Source organism: Akebia trifoliata, chromosome 5, assembly GCF_017979445.1.
Source record: "Akebia trifoliata isolate Shusen 1 chromosome 5, ASM1797944v1, whole genome shotgun sequence".
Classification (NCBI taxonomy): domain Eukaryota; kingdom Viridiplantae; phylum Streptophyta; class Magnoliopsida; order Ranunculales; family Lardizabalaceae; genus Akebia; species Akebia trifoliata.
Window position 1 is genome coordinate 14242571 of NC_141379.1, and position 5743 is coordinate 14248313.

Genomic DNA, 5743 nt, shown 5'->3' on the forward strand with positions numbered 1-5743 from the left:
TTGACAAAATTATGAAAATACCCCTCATAAAGTTCACGACCATTTCATACAAAAAACTTCATAAATGACAAAAACCAATATTCCCATTGAATTCCTTACGAAAAATTGATTCAAAAACATTTTGGAACATGGAAAAATGACTTAAAACGTAAAAAATCATTTCCGAGGGCAAAATGGTAATTTCATAATTTTAAGAATTAAAAATTTTGAAATTAATAAATAAATCATTAAATAATGTAAAGTGAAATATTAATAAAATTAATTTTAAAATGTGAACAAAAAAATCGATCAATCAGGCTTTAGGCAAAATTGTTGAGGGTTCGCAAGATATTTCTTTAAGGACCCCTCCATTTGGGGGTCCAAAGAATTAAAAATATAATAGAGAGGGATCCTCCAAAAATTTAAAGTCGATCAAGCAAGACTAAAGTCAAGATATTAAAGTCAATCAAATAAGACTAAAGTCAAAATTAAAGTCAATTAAGTAAGACTAAAGTCAAGTATTAAAGTCAATCTCATAAGACTAAAGTCAAAACCCTAAATTAAAATCCTAATCTAAATTAATCAAGTCAATCTTATAAGACTAAAGTCAAAACCCTAAATCAAAACCTTAATCTAAACTAATCAAGTCAATCTCATAAGACTAAAGTCAAAACCCTAAGTCAAGGCCCTAAAGACTGAGTCCATCTCATGAGACCAAATTCAAAACCCTAGTTAAAACTCTAAAAGAAACCCTAATCAAACCCTAATGCTTCTAAAAACTTTATAAATAGGAGCCTCCACACCCTATTTTCGTATCAAAGAAAAAACCCTAGGAAAAGTTGGTGAAGAAGCCTCCACAACCTCTCAAAAACCCTAATTTTGGAGCCTCAACTCTTTACCTAACACCCCTGCTCTGATTTTAGCCTAAAAAACACCCAAAAACCTCTCAAAAACATCTCAAAAATCCACAACAAATTCGAAGCACCCAGATCCAAGAAGGAGATACCTTACCTTGGAGATTAGAAATCAGATCCGGAGATAGAACGAAGTAAGGAATAGGGTACAAGGAGCCGTTTTCACCAGATCTGAGGGAATAACACTTTTGCAAATCGAAGGTAAGCTTTTTTATTATTATTATTTTTAATCTAGGTTTGTCATTAGCGATGTAGATTTATTTGGGATAAGTAGAGACCGGTAATGGCCGGGTGGGGCTGGTGCCTAACACCTTCCAACCCCGTAACATGATCCCCGGATTCAGATTTTCTGTAGTCGATTAGTTTTTAATCATTTTAGAGTCACTTTGGTTCCTAGACCACAATAACTAGGTGGCGACTCCCAAACTTCAAGGGTCAAAAGTGGATCCGCACACCCCGCGGATCGAGGGCGCTTTCAGTGACGACTCCACTGGGGACTATTGAGGATCAAACTTGAAAAACCCCAAGTATGGGAGCATTGCCAAGATGACCTAGTTTTTTTTATTATTTAGTTCAATTTATTTTATTTATTTTTTTCTATTTATTTATTTTTGTGACTTGATTGTAGATAATTTTTGGTATTGCATTTTTTTTCCAATTAAGGATTACTTTTTTATGACCCCTAAATAATGAAAGATTCAAATTGACATATGAAAATGATGGAATGATGAAGGTTGGGACAACAATGTTAAAACGTCTTTATAGAATATTCTAATGAGAATTAAGTCTAGGAACCTCTTAATAAAATATAGATCTCATCGAGTAGATTAATTTGGAACCTGAGTTCACTCAATTTCATTAGCGGAAGCCTTAGATATCATCAATGCAAGTTTGATCTGTAAATCGGGAATTGTTGCTGAATGAAGGTTGGGACAGCAATGTTAAAACATTTTTACAGAATATTCTAATGAGAATTAAGTATGGGAACCTATTAATTAAATGTAGATCTCATCGAGTAGATTAATTTAGAACCTGAGTTCACTCAATTTCGTTATCGGAAGCCTTAGATATCTTCGATGCAAGTTTAACCTGTAAATCTGGAATTGTTTCTGAATGAAGGTTGGGACAGCAATCTTAAAACGTTTTTACAGAATATTCTAGTGAGAACTAAGTCTGGGCACCTATTAATAAAATTTAGATCTCATCGAGTAGATTAATTTAGAACTTGAGTTCACCCGATTTCGTTATCGGGAGCCTTAGATATTATCGATGCAAGTTCGGATTGTATTTTCCTAATTTACAGAAAATCCGAATTTATCTAATGTTGGCACAATTAATGTTCCTGAGAGTGAGCTCATCTCAACCATTGTCATTCTATCATCAATGTAACATCTATTGGAATCTCGATTTATTTTGGATCACCCAAAAGTAATCATTGATTGGACATTAAAAATTATAAAAATTATGCCTATTGCAATGTTTGTTTGATCAATTATTATATGCCATGCTCATTAATTGATTTGCCATGATCTTGACAGATATATTTGTGATGTGTTTGCTTTCATCTTAATTTCGATGTGATGGGTTTTGTATTATTTTCTTGATCAATATTCATTTGATATCCATATGTGATGACATAATCTGGCCCATAGGCCCATGTGTTTGAAAAAGGTCCCGGGCACACCTCACCCTGTTTTGCACACACCACATGCACGTTTACTATTTTGCACACTTACACGTCCTATATAGCCAACGTGGCACTAGTGCGTGGTCCGATCTCTTCGGAGATGCGACGTCATTCATGAAAACCACAACTCCAGTCACGTACCTTAGGGTATATCAAACTGGGGCATCAATACCGTCTGATCAGGTGATTCTGAGAGACGTATTGATGCACCCGGGCTGGAGCGACCTGAGCCTTTGACCTATTGTGAGCCACACAGTCACATGTCCCGATTGCCAACGTAGTACTAGTACGTGGTCGGTCCCCTCGTGGGATGTCAAACCATTTATGAAAGCTACAACCCTTGACTTGTACCCGTAGGTATAAAAGCTAATCTAAATATATCAATTGCACTTCTTGGTCAAAACCGGTGCCTAAGTAAGATCTTGCCCCGCTGTACCCTACTGTACGAGGGGGATAGACTACGTCTATTCTAGACGAGAGGTATTTAAGTGGGTCTTTGCTCAGTATTGTGCGCCACCTCTCAACTGGAGATCAAACTGGTTGTTTTTGACTTCAGAGAAGTGAGTTAAGGTTTTAGATTATCACCTATACGGTATATCAAACCAAGTCACCACGTATCGAAAGGTATATAAGTGTGCTTGAGCAAGGGTGGCCAGATAAAAATTCATTGTGTGTAGTAAGCTTAGAGTCTAGAAACCTTCCCTGTAGGTCACGACTCGAACTTATCGTGGGTGTTCCCGGGTTGTTTATTGAATGGAACCTTTTGATTGAGGAATGTATGTGAATGGTGTGAATGGTGAGATCAGAGTGTATGATTGTCCTCAAGGATCAAAAATATTGTTTTTGAAAATCAAAATGGGTGCACCGACCCAATAAAGAATCCATTCTTTTACAATAATGACCCAGTCCATCCCGATCTAACAGTCATGATGGACCGGGCCATTTAAATCAAAATGAAAATCGAATTTTCAAAGAAGAAAAGGAAAATATTTTCCAGAAAAGAATGTTTTCCAAAAGAAGTGTTCTTTAAAAAAAATGTTTTCCAAAAAAAGTGTTGATCTCTAGAAAAAATGTTTTCCAGAAAATATTTTCCATAAGAACAAGATTTTCCAAGAGAAAATGCTTTCCAAATAAAAAACTATTTTTCAGAAGAAAAAGTTTTCCAAAAGAAAAGAAAATGAAGGAAAAATGATTTACGAAAGATCTATTTTTGCATGAAAAATTTTTGAAATATGTTTTTTACCAAAAATTTATTTTTTGCATGGACCTTATAAAATTATCAAAATATGTTTTTCTAAAAAGAAAATGATTGCAAAAAATAATCAGAATTGTGAAAATTGTTATTCAGTAAAAACATTATTTTCAAGAGTGCAATAAAATTATTTTCCTTCTAAATAATCATTGAATGGATGAATTGTTTAATGGATTGGTGCACAAAATCCAATAAAATCTCAGGGTTCATTTAAAATGTTATCAAGGGGGTGACACTGAAATTGCTTAAATTCACCTTCAAAGAGGTTTTAAGGATTATCATTGTATCTAAGCTCAATCGTCCATCGTCTAGCTAGGGTTGTAAATCCGGTCAGTTAGAGTAAACGCCAATATCAAGTCAACAGTCAGAAATGACCTCAAAATTTCTCAACATCATCCAGTTGTTCTTTGAAAATCATAGTGTTTCAATCCTACCGGTTGTAAGCAATATATCAGTCCTCAGTCCTAATCAAACTCGTGTGGGTACTTGTCTTGAGTTTTCATGAGTCATTTGGGTTAGCTCGAGTCCTTTTTTCCAGCAAGGTCATGTCTTTCTTAGATTGAGTTTACTCTTTCCTATTGAGTCAAGTTAGTTCATCGTGTCTACAGAGGTATCTGTCGCCCCTTCTGAATTTGATTGGATAAAGAAAAATTTTGAATACCCTGAGCGCATTAACGAATTAACTAATAATCTAGCTTCAAGGATATATTTTTCTCCTGAACAAGAAGATGAAAGTCGAGCTCAAGAAGTCAAAGGTCATTGACCGTGGAACATAAATTAAATCCTAAAGAAATTCAAATAGAAAGCATCATATCCCTAGAGGAACACAATAGGATAATGAATTTTCTCAGAAATTTCAAAAGACTTGTTCGCTTAGGCCTATGAGGATATGTTAGGTGCAAGTTTGGGTGTAGTCTGACACGGATTATATATTGACTTGATAAAATGAGATTAAAGAAGATCTTACAAAATGTATCAGTGCTAGACTTCTCAACATGGTAGAGCTCCCAGCATAGATTATCATTATCAGATTAATGAAATAGTTGAAGCAGTATTAATCTCTAATAATGGGTCGTACATCAAAGCTTAAGTTATCACTCTGTGTTCAAAGCTCGAGATACGACATCACAATATCTCTCTACCGCCCTCAGATTAATGGAAAGGTTGAAGCAGCCAATAAAATATCTCAAAACAATCATCAAGGAAATGTATCAATCACACCAGGATGAGTTAGAGAAGTTACCATTCACACTAGGGGCACATCATACTTCAATGCAATCTTCTGCTGGAGCTATTCCCTACTTTCTAGTGTATGATATGGAAGCAATCTTACCAGTTGAAATGGAAATCCCGTATCTCAAGGCCTTCAAGAAAAGTCAATTGTTAGAAACAGATTGGGTTAGTCAGTGGCATAAAGAATTAAACTTGATCGGAGAAAAACGACTAAGAGCTTTGTACAACTTGCAAGCTTATCAAAGAAGAATCACTCGTGCGTTTGACAAAAAGATCAAGGCCCCTCACTTGCAAGTGGAGGATTTATTATTTAAAGAAAATTGGATACCTATTTTTGATCCTAGAGGGAAGTTCAAACCAAATTGGAGAGGTCCGTTCATCATCAAGGAAATATTACCAGGAAAAGCTGTCAAACTTCAAGATCATGATCGAATCGAATTACCAAAGTCAACGAACCTTGACCAGATCAAACGGTACTACATTTAAGGAGGCCATTTTTGGTCGAATCAATTTTCCTACTACCTAGTTCATTATCTCCTTTCTCAATCCCTTTGCAGCTTGTTCAAAAAGAGAAAAATTATGCCTTTTACTTCTTAGCCTGATTACCTAACCCAGGGGAGAAAAAAATCCGAACTACGTTTTGGTCTGATCCCAAAAAATTGGGGTACGTAGGCAACT